The sequence below is a fragment of the Silurus aristotelis genome (assembly GCF_946808225.1).
Source record: "Silurus aristotelis genome assembly, chromosome: 2".
Classification (NCBI taxonomy): domain Eukaryota; kingdom Metazoa; phylum Chordata; class Actinopteri; order Siluriformes; family Siluridae; genus Silurus; species Silurus aristotelis.
Genome location: NC_139575.1, coordinates 11,371,185 through 11,386,268, shown reverse-complemented (window position 1 = coordinate 11,386,268; position 15,084 = coordinate 11,371,185). Strand labels below are relative to the sequence as shown.

Below are 15,084 nucleotides of genomic sequence, written 5' to 3'. Positions count from 1 at the left end.
ACGGCACACACATCTTACTGTGTGACCTTTGCTGTTGCACCAGAATTGATAAGGTTTTAAAACCAAACATTCGATACAATCAAACATTTTACAAGTGTAGCATGTATCATTTTGCAAACTATATCGCCTCTCCCCACTTATATGTAAATATAAAGTCAAAATAAGTCCAACTACTAAATGGAAAAGTTCAGAGAGGGTGAAAACCTATAAAATGTGACACCTAGCCTAAATATTGAGTAATTTACAGTAACTTAAGTATAACAAAACGGTGCTAAGTATTTAATGTCATGTCATAAACAGCTCGGGTCTGAATAAATTATTTGACAATCTGTGCTTTAAAACAGGAAACATTTTCTAGGTCGAGGCTCTGTTTCATACTACTTCACCGACTGTGTGACAGACGCTGTTCTGGATCTGCTCATGCAGGATGATAAAAAGGAAGTCGTCTTTTTTTCTTTTCTTTTTTTTCCTCAATACCATACACATTGCTGTTAGAGCAGAACCACAGCTCTGTCCTCCGTCTCTTTCGGGTAGCTTCATGTTTAATTCATTGTGCGCTGCAAGCCAACGTGATTGGATTTTCGTAATCATATGAGCCTTTACAGGGCATCGAATTGACTCAGAGATGACGCAGGCATAGTCGTGCTCGAGCAACACGTGGTCTCTTAGGAAGTTGACGTCTCAACTTCAACCGACGTACAATAGACTAGTATACTAACGCACACAGAACACAGGCAACTGCAAATACGTATTTATTAAAAAATATATAAAACCTCTTTTAGGGTAATAATTATTATTATTATTGTGATTATCATTAGAAAACTCATTCTTCCATTATTCACTCAGCTTTTTATTCACTTTAGCTACATTAAAATCTCAGCACATGCAGATGTACTGATGTGCGTATAAACTGCGTCAATATACTTTACAATTCAAAGTGCGCTTGTCTGCATGCATCTTTAAACATACCTATGCAAAAACAGCTTGCTTTCAAAAAATAAACCTCCAAACAAATGAGATGGCTCGAAAAGTCTTTATGTTAGGGCTTGTTTTCCATGTCCACAATCATAATATTAACTGGACATCTTTTATAAAATAATGTCAGCAGTCAAATACAAAAAACTCTATAATAGGAAATTCTGCAATGTTGCCAGAGCCTTCAAAAACATTCATGTGAATAATTATTTTCTGCAAACTGAAGCCTTATGTTAAATACATGCATTTTAGTTCAATATTATCTTTTAGAGCAAGCTACTAATTAATACTATATTTGCAACAGACAAAACCACACAATACAATGTCACTATAAGTATTAATAAATCTTCTACTTTCTACCTTTCTCCAAAACCATGTCTGACCCTGAAGTTTTTTTTTAACCAAGCCACCCTCGAAGCTGCAACCATCTAAGATTAGCATAAAATCAACCTACATTAAAAAAGGTAGAGCTTTAAAGTTCACATATGAAATACAAATTAATCATATACAGCTAACAACATTCAATAAGCAAATTAAAACCAATAAGAGGATGACAAAAGCGTGTTGATTTTCTGCTCATCCACTTGTTCATCCACATCCTGTTTACTAAAAAACATTGATGATGGCATTTTTTGGTAAACATCCCAGGATGAGTTTCAGTTTCGAGTGATTGACTGCAAGCACACTCAAGTACAACATGAATTACAGGAACATGTGGGAAAATGCAGGAAATTCTAATTACTACACTATAAATGTAGCAAAAGTTGCAGGTCTGGGTCTGCTGATAAATGAAGTGCTTTGCATACTTTTTAACATTGAACTTTTTCCACATGCCTAATCAGAGCAAAAAAAAAGCTAGCAATTCTAAAGCTAGTACTAAAAGATAAAAATAGAGATATAAAGAAATAGACAATGAAAGGCTAAGATTGGGTAAAAAACTTGTATGTGTTTTCAATTTGTTCTTTAACAAAAATAAAGCTGGCGCCCTGGAACAGGCGTATTTCTATAGAGGTCTCATGACACTTAAATTGCACACGGGTCAACTACATTCGGATAATTGTATGATTTCTCATGCTACAGGGGAACTGGTTTGAACAGAATCTCACACACATACACACACAATTCACAGCATAAAGAGTAAACTGTAAACTAAACTATTAAATTCACACATGCCCAATTGTTATGCTAAATCATGACATGTACAGCATACACCCTAATACAGAGTAACTTATCTCATTAATCAACTGAGCAGTTAAGGGCCTTACTCAAGGGGCCACAGGAAAATGAAATAAACCTTCTGATTAAAAGTCCAAAACCCTAAGCATCGAGATTGGGTTTATTGTAAAACACAGCCGTAGCACAAGTAGTCTTTTTATGCAAAATGTCGGTTGTCTTAAACGTTCAATAAAAATGAAATTTACCTGGTGTATGAAAAAAGCACCTATAGAGCTGATGCGATTCTGAATAAAGAGAGGAAAAACGTCTCGCTATCGCTAAGAATAGAAAGTAAATATCAAAGAGTCTCACTTAATGGACTCCACATGCCAAAGTTTTAAAATAGATTCATGACATACAGTATAATCGTACTCAAGTCAATTTCAGTTCTACTAAACACAAAGTGTGGAAAAGTTCATGGGGGTTGAATGCACTGAAAATTAGATCTGAAATCTGCTTCTGCCTTTTGGGTGGATGTAGTTACTGTCAAACACAAACACACTCGCTGTTACACTCAAACCTTATAATTAACCTCATTGACATGTTAATTAATGTAGCATGGCCTATCTTACTGTCATGCATGAGAGCTGGGCAGAATGTAATGCTGCAAGCTCAGAGTGGCTCCGAGGGTTTCGTTCCAATAAAGTATCTTACAAAGCAGTAGTTTCAGCTTCGGAACGCATAATTCTCTTAGCCGAGTTTTAGTCTGTAGTTTTGCACGCCATATATGGTAACTTATGAGTATATAATTCAGAGACATACAGACTTTTTTCACTACTAATGAAACATCTACTTTTATAATTTACTGATTCCATTTTCTAAGGTTATAAATTTCGTTTTTAAACTTTCAAAAAAATGTATTCCATGTGGTTCAGGAGAAGCACCTGCTGTCACCTCATTTCCATCGATTGCGTACTGAATCATGGCTTAGACGGCCACTTGCATACAATTATATGCATGCAAATGCAGCCTTGCGCACACGTACACTCATGCACATGCATGCACAACCAACCTGTCATGCCTTTCCTAGCAATCGAATCCCTTTAATGCCCTGCCTGTTTCCATAGCAACCAAGTTTGCACCCCTGGATTCCTGGCGTTAGATGTAGAGTAAAATTCTCCGGAGCCTTGTTTTCTTTATTTGTGGCATAAATGTCTGTATGTGTGAGTGAGTGTGTGTGTGTGTGTGTTTGTGAGTGTTTAGAATCTTGAGAAAGCCCTGAAGTGTTAAACGGCTGCGAGGAATTTACGACCTTGACTTAAAAACAGGCTATGATGACAACAAAGCATATGTATTAGATAATTAGACAAGAGGGATCTATATTTACATTTGTATGCATCACAATGCTTGGACAAGGACAGCTGTGTGCGTGTGTGTGCGTGTGTGCGTGTGTGTGTGTGTGTGTGTGTAATACCAGACCGACAAAGACAGATGGGGTTCCAGTGCTTCAGCCACAGTAATTGGGTAGGTCAATAGGGGCAGCTATGCAATGTCATAACACACACACACACACCCACACACACACACACACACACACACACAATATAAAAATATAATAAAAAAATATATATAATTACACACATTTGTAGTCCACACGCTGTAAATGCCAATATATATATATACACACACATATACATAATTGTGTGTATATATATATATATATATATATATATATATATATATATATATATATATATATATATATATATATATATATATATATATACAGTAAGGAAAATAAGTATTTGAACACCCTGCTATTTTGCAAGTTCTCTCACTTAGAAATCATGGAGGGGTCTGAAATTGTCATCGTAGGTGCATGTCCACTGTGAGAGACATCATCTAACAAAAAAAATCCAGAAATCACAATGTATGATTTTTAAACTATTTATTTGTATGATACAGCTGCAAATAAGTATTTGAACACCTGTCTATCAGCTAGAATTCTGACCCTCAAAGACCTGTAAGTCTGCCTTTAAAATGTCCACCTCCACTACATTTATTATCCTAAATTAGATGCACCTGTATGAGGTCGTTAGCTGCATAAAGACACCTGTCCACCCCATACAATCAGTAAGAATCCAACTACTAACATGGCCAAGACCAAAGAGCTGTCCAAAGACACTAGAGACAGAATTGTACACCTCCACAAGGCTGGAAAGGGCTACGGGAAAATTGCCAAGCAGCTTGGTGAAAAAAGGTAAACTGTTGGAGCAATCATTAGAAAATGGAAGAAGCTAAACATGACTGTCAATCTCCCTCGGACTGGGGCTCCATGCAAGATCTCACCTCGTGGGGTCTCAATGATCCTAAGGAAGGTGAGAAATCAGCCCAGAACTACACGGGAGGAGCTGGTCAATGACCTGAAAAGAGCTGGGACCACCGTTTCCAAGGTTACTGTTGGTAATACACTAAGACGTCATGGTTTGAAATCATGCATGGCACGGAAGGTTCCCCTGCTTAAACCAGCACATGTCAGGCACGTCTTAAGTTTGCCAATGACCATTTGGATGATCCAGAGGAATCATGGGAGAAAGTCATGTGGTCAGATGAGACCAAAATAGAACTTTTGGGTCATAATTGCACTAAATGTGTTTGGAGGAAGAAGAATGATGAGTACCATCCCAAGAACACCATCCCTACTGTAAAGCATGGTGGTGGTAGCATCATGCTTTGGGGGTGTTTTTCTGCACATGGGACAGGGCGACTGCACTGTATTAAGGAGAGGATGACCGGGGCCATGTATTGCGAGATTTTGGGGAACAACTTCCTTCCCTCAGTTAGAGCATTGAAGATGGGTCGAGGCTGGGTCTTCCAACATGACAATGACCCGAAGCACACAGCCAGGATAACCAAGGAGTGGCTCTGTAAGAAGCATATCAAGGTTCTGGCGTGGCCTAGCCAGTCTCCAGACCTAAACCCAATAGAGAATCTTTGGAGGGAGCTCAAACTCCGTGTTTCTCAGTGACAGGCCAGAAACCTGACTGATCTAGAGAAGATCTGTGTGGAGAAGTGGGCCAAAATCCCTCCTGCAGTGTGTGCAAACCTGGTAAAAAACTACAGGAAACATTTGACCTCTGTAATTGCAAACAAAGGCTCCTGTACCAAATATTAACATTGACTTTCTCAGGTGTTCAAATACTTATTTGCAGCTGTATCATACAAATAAATAGTTAAAAAATCATACATTATGATTTCTGGATTTTTATTTTTAGATTATGTCTCTCACAGTGGACATGCACCTACGATGACAAGTTCAGACCCCTCCATGATTTCTAAGTGGGAGAACTTGCAAAATAGCAGGGTGTTCAAATACTTATTTTCCTCACTGTATATATATATATATATATATATATATATATATATATATATATATATATATATATATATATATATATATGTATGTGTGTGTGTGTGTGTGTGTGTGTGTGTGTGTGTGTGTGTGTGTGTAAGGTGAGCATGCTCATTCATTCACAAGGTTAATATAAAGCAATAAAGGTCCTATTGCAAATAAATTAGTGTATGACGCAAACAAAATAACAAAGGACTCCTTAGCTGGCATAACTGTAGGGTATCAAATGACTGATAAACATCTCTCTCTCTCTCTTTGTCTTTCTCTCTCTGTCTGTCTGTCTTTCTGTCTGTCTCTCTGACTATCACCCTTTCTCAGATCGTTTGCCTCTTTCCTTCTTTCTAACGCAGATATTACATGCATTACCCTCTACAACCTGTGTTAGTAATGTAAAACACAACATTATGCAACCAATGAATATATAAAACAAAATATGGAATTGTATGCATCCATAAATCTTGAGCTGAACTGGATTCATTAAGTTGAGCCTGCAGTCATCTCTACTTTGACATACAGGCCGTTATACTGTGTACAAGTGCAAATGCTGGCTCTCAGTCTGTATTTCAACAGTAAAAAAAAACTTTTTTTGCTACGGTTTAATTCAGAATAAAACCTGATCCAAATAATTTCACTCCTGAAAAAAAAAAGGTATCTTAAACAAAAACACAAACAAACAAAGAAACGCTTCATTGTTCTCCATAACAACAATCCATTCAGCAAAAGTCAACATGACCCAAACAACACAATGCAAACTCACACACATGACCCTGCACATGGTTCTCTAATGACATCATTGGTGACGTGAGACTTTTATCTGGGGGGAGTTTGTGTGAGGGTTCAGTTTACCTACAGCATTGTGACCGAGAGCCTGCGTTTACCTCCTTTTGCGTTGGTATCATCTCCTGGAGCTTGGCTTTCTACGATCAAAACACAGCTCTATAGAAACTAAACTCCAACTCACAATCTTGAAAACACAGGCAATTTCACCGTCTCGCATTGTCAGGGCCTGCAATATCATCGTCTGTATCTGGAAAAGAAAGAACCTTACAAAGATTTCATTTCTCTTCTGTCATTAAAGAGGAGCAGGATTGAGATTGAACAAGTCCCAGAACAAATCCCAGCAATGAAAGTGCCAAAGGAAAAAAAATGTCATGCTTCCCGAGAAGGTTTAGCAGTATTAAATATTAAGGCTAATCTTTTCTTAGACTATATTTAAATAAAAAGTGAGATTTTCTTCAAATCGTGGGTGCCCAGGTTCTGTCCTGGAGGGTAATTTTTCAGAAGAGATTAATAATTTCCTCTGTTAAAAAATGACCATTGAACCTGATACATTGTGTTGAATCTGGTGTCTCTGACCTGACTGCTTTAAACTATTAAATGTTAATTCCACTCGGATACGGCCCACCCTGACCCTAAAACATCTTAACTTACATCTGGGGAAGTACTGATCAGAAGATTGTGTGTTCATGCCCCAGGACTGCCAAGCTGCCTCTGTTGGGCCCTTGAGCAAGGCCCTCGACCCTCTCTTGGCTGCCCTCTGAGCTCAGCTCCCTAACAAGTTTGGAGAGAAAATATTACACTGTGCCAAATAGAGGATTTCATAACTTTTTAGCGCAAAGCTGCCATAGAATCTTTCAAAATCTTCCACTGTGTGGAATCTTCCACTGTACTAACACTATATTATTACCCGAACAGAAGTTAAGCAACTGTATAAAGTATATCTAACAATTGTTCATGTGCGGTGAGGCTGGATTTGTTTGTTTCTCTGTAACCATGACATCTCTATTAGTCAATAGCTACATTAAATGTAAAGTACCTTGAATGTCTTATATGTGTCAAGGGCAAATTCAGGTGTATAACTGGTTTGCACCTTGTTTATTGTTTATTACGATGCACACTTTCTATACGTTTATCACTCTCAGCCATTCCATCATTCAATATTTAGATGTTACACTGAGGGCACCATATTACTTAGACCAAAATTTCAGTAGACCAAGTCGCCTTTGTGATCTTGAAACATGAATGAAGTATGAAAAAAGGTTCTACCCAACCTTAAAATAGGAAGCACTCCGCTTTGGTGGTGCAGAGAGGATGCCGTCCTGAAATCGCAGCTGGGTGTTTAGAGACGTTCATTTCAGCAACATTATATCGTCAAACCGAGGTGAAAAAAAAATCTCACTTAACTTTACAGCTGACCCATTTGGTGCTGATGCAATCACACCAGCTGCAGTGCTGCTGAAAAGTCAACTGAGCCCTGAAGCTCCTTATGTGATAAAAAGTGGTGGTAATTTCTAAAAAGCACCAGAAGTGTCCAATTAATTTAAAGCTCATCACTTCATTCCAGAGGGAATAATGGCTGAAATAAAAAGCTTTGTCATAAGTAATAGGGCCCTTGCAATAGCCACTCTGAGCACTTTGCGGTTTTATGGCTTGCCTGACAGAGAAGCTATGTTAGATAACAGTTAATTTGCCTTTCCTTCTCTATATAAGAGCTCAATTTTAAGTTACAATCGACTAAGAGGAAGAGGATGATATCTGGATGGATCTGCAAACTGTGAATGCACAGAAAGTGCTTGGCTACTTAAGTCAAATTATATCAAGGCTTGATGCAAAACAAATAAATGAAATGAACACAATACATTGAAATGAAATTTTGTATTTTAACTTTTTTGTACTCTAGTCTACTCTTTTTTTGTGTTCTAGTCAAGTCAAACCAAGTCAAGTTTATTGTCAGTCAAAGAAGTCCTAATTCAAGGTCCAAGCTGTTCCTGTCCATGTCCAGACCAGGAGCATATGAATCCAAATCAAAAATCTTCATAGATCTAATTTGAGTCAGATGTCAAGTCTCAAATAACTTAGAGGTCCTAGATGAGTCTTATGCCAGCGAGTCTCAAGTACAAGTAGAATATCTATTCGGGAGTTCTAAAAAAGTCAGTGGTTTTCATGTTCAAATCAGATCTCAAATCAGTACTTTATAGGACAAAGATCATTGTCATATCCGAATTAACTCAAGCCAAGTCTCAAGCCAATAGCGCTCAAGTCCAGGACAAATCCTTGAGTTCTCAAATCCAAATCAAGGCTCAAGATTGAAGTCCATAAGTTCTCTTTCCTATGTTAAATTCAGGCCAACTCCCCCTCAGGCCAACATATAAGACAAATCCTAAGTTCAAATCCAAGTGTATGTGCCTGTTATCGATAAAGTAGAACAAGATTATATGTTTTACTTAAGTCCAAAGTGAATGCCTGGGTGTAAGCCATGATTGTTACATGATACCACACTGGTACAGAGCCATCGTTGGGTCTCTCTCAAAATTAAAACAGAGCATATATTAATTTTTTAAGTGCCACGTTGTTATTTATTATAGATTTCCCGTATTCAATTTACTTAAATTCTCAATTCACTTCATGCATAGGTGGTCAACAGACCTGTGTGCTGCATGTGTTGTTTTTCTCACTACCAAATGCTCCCTCTTTCCCTCTCACTCTGCCTCTCTGATCAGGAACACTGAGAACGTGATGGGACAGATGGCAGCAATTGGCAAGGCTGAGGCCATGTGTGGCGTGGGCATAACCACTTTCCTCAGAGGCCCTGGGACACTAGGGGCAAGGTGGTTTGGAACGACATGCCCCACATACCAGCATGGGGCAAAACATGACTGCAACCTGTTTTAGCCTTTTTCTTAGGCAGAGACAAAGTACTGCAGTACCATCTGATAGGAAGCAGGTGTTTTAAAGCCCTTCGTGACATCCTGTTACACCCATTAACGTTCATTGATTATGCAAGAGTTCACCAAGTTTCTAGTACAAGTGCAATTGGGTTTTTAGGCTATGAGCATAAATGTACTTGTATTCTACAAATCCTTTTGTTAATAGTTACAGTCTGTTCAAATCCTGAATGGCTACCCATAGGTGGGACCACAAGTGAGCAAAACTGGCCATGCTCTCTGGGTGGTAGGGATGCCATTACTCTCCCCCTGTCAATCAAAGCAACACTAGCTATTTGTGGTTATTTTTGAGCTAGTTTATTCCTCGGATTGTGTTCAGCTGGCTTTAGACGTTTTCAAAGAGGCAAGTGCCTTCACCTACCCCTGTTGATAGCTGTTATTGAATCAAGAGAGCTGGCTAGCGGGTGACCAAATTTTGGAAATTTTAGCCTCGTTCCCTTTATTTAAGCATTTTACCCTTTTCATTACAAAGACATTCAGCATTAACCCAGCTAGGCAACTGTACAGTGGTATTTTAAAGAGCTTCTCACGTGTGAATCATGAGTCCACATGCGAAGTAATAGTCAACAAGACAGGAAATCAGACAGCAACCAGACATCATTCAACCAGGATCATTAGACACTAAAATGCCCAATGTCCAAGTAATTACAAAATCTATAGCATATGTACTCAAAAATTAAAAACAAAATCATGTGAATTTTATTATTTATTTTTTTCTTCCTTCATTGTCAGCAATGTACCATTTTATTCTTTTTTTTTTTTAACCCCACCCCTGTAGCAGTCACACCACTGCCCTGACGCACTGGTCCAGCTTGTCGCCATGGTAATGGGTTTTGTGTGTGTGTGTGTGTGTGTGTGTGTGTGTGTGTGTGTGTGTGTGTGTGTGTGTGTGTTTGAGAGAGTGTATGTGTGTGAGGAGAATAAATCACCGTGTCAGTGCCATATCTCTGCTCGATGCTTCCTGGGGGACAGATAGAATATTGACAGGTGTTAGATGCTGTTCGTGCAACCCTATGGATGGATCTGCTACTCACCACACTGCTGTTAGTCAGAACGTCTACAACTAATAAAAACAAACTAAACAAATGGCAGACGGATTCTCGTGACAGATTTAACATGATTACATCACTCTAATGAAATAAATCAAACCCAATCATACACGTTTCTGACCACCAAAACTTACTGTCGGTTTTGTTTTGTATGACAAACAAAGGTAGATTTTTTTATTATTATTTATTACATATTTTAGGCAAATTTTTGACTTTTTTACTACACAATCAAGTGATTAGTATAATCTTTGCAGAAAGATAGCTAAGGCATGGCTAAAAATATCAAAATATCTCCACTCAATTTTGCCATTTTGGAGAAATACACGTATAAAGGAGATACAATACACTCAACTATATGGACAAATGTATTGGGGCACTTTTCCAGACATATGTGGGTCTAACCCAATCTGTTACTACAAAACCTTCTAATTGGAAAACTGTAAAATCATATCAAAGTACCACCAAGCTGCCACTGCTGGGCCCTTGAGCAAGGCCCTTAACATGCTCAGATGTATAAATTACAGTAAAATTCACATTCAAATTATGTTGCTTAAGTTCAGCTTTTTGTGTTCTATGGAGTTACAAGGCCATACACAGATATTTCTATGGATTCATATTCGTATTAAAGTTTCTCCTAGTCTCCCCTGATGTCACTAAATGTTAAAGATAATTATACAGTATCTTGCATGAGTTGAGATTAGACAGTTGTGGAAAAGTACGTACATGTTTTACCTTCATGGTTGGGTGCCCACTCCCACTGACGCAGCACTCTGTAGCCTTATATAATTGAATCTGGCAGGCCAATTAAAACAGAAGCAAATGTGATGATTTATTATCCCTAACACCACATCCGGGGCCATGCAGCTTCCACAGGTCTCTCTGGTGTTGAATATTTAGAACCTGCTTACACATTCTTTCTGTCAGGTGGATACAAGCTTAATGCTGTTATGCTTAATTTGACAATTTGTAAGGTCTAAGCTGAATTTTGTCCCACATCCAGAACAGCTAGTCTGAATACCTTGTCAGTTTTTGACATATTTACACAGTTGTGAGAAAGACACAACTTCCTGAACAGATAATAATGTGGTTCAATCAAACTCTTACCCAACTTGATCTTAGAAGGAAGCTCGCCAAGACATGGCTAAAAAATACAAATATCTCCAAATCATTTTGCCATTTCGGAGAAATACATAAATATACATGGCATTTTGAAGAAAGCTGTTACTGCTGAGAACTGGAGCAAAGCTCTTAATCCTCACATGCTTAGTTGTATAAATTAGATAATTGCACATCATTCTGGATAAGAGCATCTCCCAAAAGCAATGAATGTTAATGTACAAAATTGGAGGTGCACAACTGTATAAGAACTGTTTCAATTGTATATCTTTGGATGTGATGCCATAAAATGTTCTCTTCAACTAAACTAGGAGAACTAAACCTGTTCTAGCATGACAATACACAAAGCTAAGATATAGTTTACATGGGTTAAAGTGGAAAATCTTAAGTGGCTTGCTATAGAACTCTGACCTTAACCCTATTGTACACCTCTGAGATGAGCTGGAAAGCTGACTGCACCCTAGATCTCCTCAACTTATCTACATCAGAACCTTGGTTTACTAACACCCTTGTGGCTAAATGAACACAAACCCCACTCCAGAATCTAGTAGAACATTTTTCCCAAAAGCATGAAGGTTAATAAAACAGCAAATGGTGACTTGATGTGGATAATCGGTTAAAAAAAAGATCCTAATCTTACGTTAAGGTGTCCACAAACTTTTTGAATGCACTGTACTGTAAAAAAAAAAAAAAAAAAAACATTTATTTTAATGGTCATTCGAATGATTTTGTTCATCAGGTTTTCCCAGACATCTACACATAAACTATAGGTTTGTGAACACCGAACCATAGCGCACTCATATGCTTTTTGAACACCACATTCAAGGTTTTCCCGTCTTTGCTGTAACCCCCACTCTCCTGTAAAGCTTTTTCTTCTCTCGATTTTGGAGTGTAGCTGTGGGGATTTGGGATTTTTTGGGTCAGGTGTGAGGTCAGGCACTTATATCAGGAGGGGAGGCCTGTGGTGTAGTCGGCACTTTCAGCCCATCCCAAAGGTGTTCAGTGAGGTTTAGGTCAGTACTCTGTCTAGGACACTTTCACTTGGACCTTGGTAAATCCTAACCTTATTTGCCATGCAGGAACATGCTGGGCCATTGTAATGTTACAGGATACAAAGAAATCCAAAACAATTGTGTTCCCAGCTTTGTGTCAAAAGCCTGGAAAGGAAAAAAAACATGGGTGTGATGCTCTGTTGTCCACATTCTTTTGTCCACACGGTGTATATTGACACCATTCAAAGCCAATTCGATCTTTCTCTGCAGCACAGATCGCTTCCTCTCCTCTGTGGTGTTGTCTACATTATACTTTTATGCACAGTTAGTTCTCTTATCCCATAAAAGCTGAATCGCTGTTATGCGTGAACGCTCACTAACACAGTGAGGTAGTATAACACAGCACCTTCTGTTAGCGGCTGTTTCACAATTGCCTTCACTTATATTATGACAATCAACAAGTCACACCAGGGCATGAAGACACAGACTCTAATCAATATACATGCAGACAAACATGCAAACATGCCTGCTTATACACACACATACACAGTGTGCAGCTGTCTATTCGAGGTTGAAAAAAAAAGTTAGAGCAGACATTTAACAAGGATTTAAACAGGCCTTGATGAGGCACTATTATGTGTTTTCTGAACACTGTAGCATGCCAGTGGGAGACCAAAAACCACATCATCAGCCTAAAGACTAATGCGCGCGCACACGCACACACACACAAACACACACACACACACACACACACACAGAAGTGTGTCATGGAGACAGACCTAGTACGATCCATGTGTGTAGGCATATGTGTATGTCTGTGTGTCTGTAGTGTCAGTGATGCTACATCCTATGTTGCACGTCATACGGTCACGATGCTTTCATCTTTATTCATCAAAGAGTCAAACTGAACAAAAATTCCTCTCTGAAATCTAATGAAAGGATAAAACTATGGACAGATCATTGCTATACAGTGATCTTCAGAGAGAGCCAAAGAAGCTAAAGAAGATTGAAGACATTTCATTGAAACAAAGAAAAAAAAAAAAAAGAACAGCAGAAGGGTGTGAGTCTGAGAGAAAAATCATCCAAACTAATGAGCTCGAAATTTATCTGTACGCTCCCACAACCGCTGAGGTCTGCCACCGAATAAAGCTGATGAACCATGAAATACAGACAAATAGACTTTATCTCTAATCTCAATCTCTCCTGTGCGTTCTGGAAATCGATAAAACTGTATGTGGTTTAATATTGGAATTCGAAATTATTTCTACAAAAATCTAGGAACAAAATCTTTGTACTGCATTTGAAAAACATTTGTATAACCTTTTACTTTGCAAGCCTATAATTTGGAATCAACTTATTATGGTGTATATATGTAAAATACAGATACTAAACATACCGGGAAATTGATCACCACTGCTTTACATGAAATAAAAAGACAACTGAATGAAACTTGATTTAAATGTATAGCATGTGGCAGACACCCATATCCAAAGTGACTAATAATGATATTCATATAACTCAGTGGTCCCCAACCTTTTTAATATTTTATATTATATAATTTTATATTATATATATTTTTTATATATTATAAATACAACAAAATAAAATGATACAACAGGCATAAAAACTAATATTTTCAAAATATAATAATAAACGTGAATCCACTGTGGTGGTGTTTGTTTATTTTGCTCGCTTGGGGGTTTGAATTTAGCGGTAATGTATTATGTGTTAGCGGCCGGAGCAGCCCCTTCAAGAAGGTAGCGGATGGAGGTAAGACATGTGACCGAGGCATCATGACATGCATCAAGAGTGAGTCATAGACCGATGTGGTGGAGAGAATCCAATCATTTTCCAAAATAATACACCGTTCAGAATCAGATAATAAATAAAATAAAAATAATTTAAGTTAAGTATTTTTTCTGTGCGGCCTGGTAACAATTGACCCACGGACCGGGGGTTTGGGACCACTGATATAACTGATCAGTTGCGGGTTAGGGGCCTTGCTCAAGGGCCCAGCAGTGGCAGATTAATTGTGGAGGGATTTGAACTCACGACCTTCTTATCTGAAGTCCAACATCTTAACCACTGAGCTACCCCTTCCTACCCCGGTTTTTAGCATTTCTACATACAAAACCTTAACATTTGGGAATATTTTACCCTATATATAATAGATACATTTAATAATATACTATATAAATATAATCAGATTAATCTAGTATTTCTTATTATATGAATACAATTGAAGAAATGTGTAAACCACAGTGGTGAACAGAATCAAACTATTTTTACTTTGTTACTATATTTAACTAATTTTTCTTTTTCATATATTTGGAAGTTTTTATATACTTATTTCAGGAAATGTTTATTAATTAATTATAATATCTTACTTTTCACTTTACTACATTGCATGTTGGAAAAGCATGTTGCCCTTCGTTAATTTGAAGTAACAACATAAACTGTGTTAAATGAGAAAATGTCACTTAACCACATGTAAAACTCCAGGATACAGAAGAAATATATCACCTTTAAAAGGTATGATACCTGAATTGCATAAATGACTGAAATATAGTTGTAGTTGTAAAATAGTATAGTATATATCAGTACTGTTACTTTTGATACACAACCCCATTCAAAAGCATGTACTTTTGCTCTCTGACTCA

The 15,084-nt window shown here is 37.8% G+C and overlaps 1 protein-coding gene across 4 annotated transcripts in view; it reads right to left on the bottom strand.

Moving 5' to 3' along the window:
* pde4ba (phosphodiesterase 4B, cAMP-specific a) overlaps positions 1-15,084 on the bottom strand; it is a 171,362-nt gene that overhangs the window by 75,803 nt on the left and 80,475 nt on the right. The window lies entirely within an intron of this gene.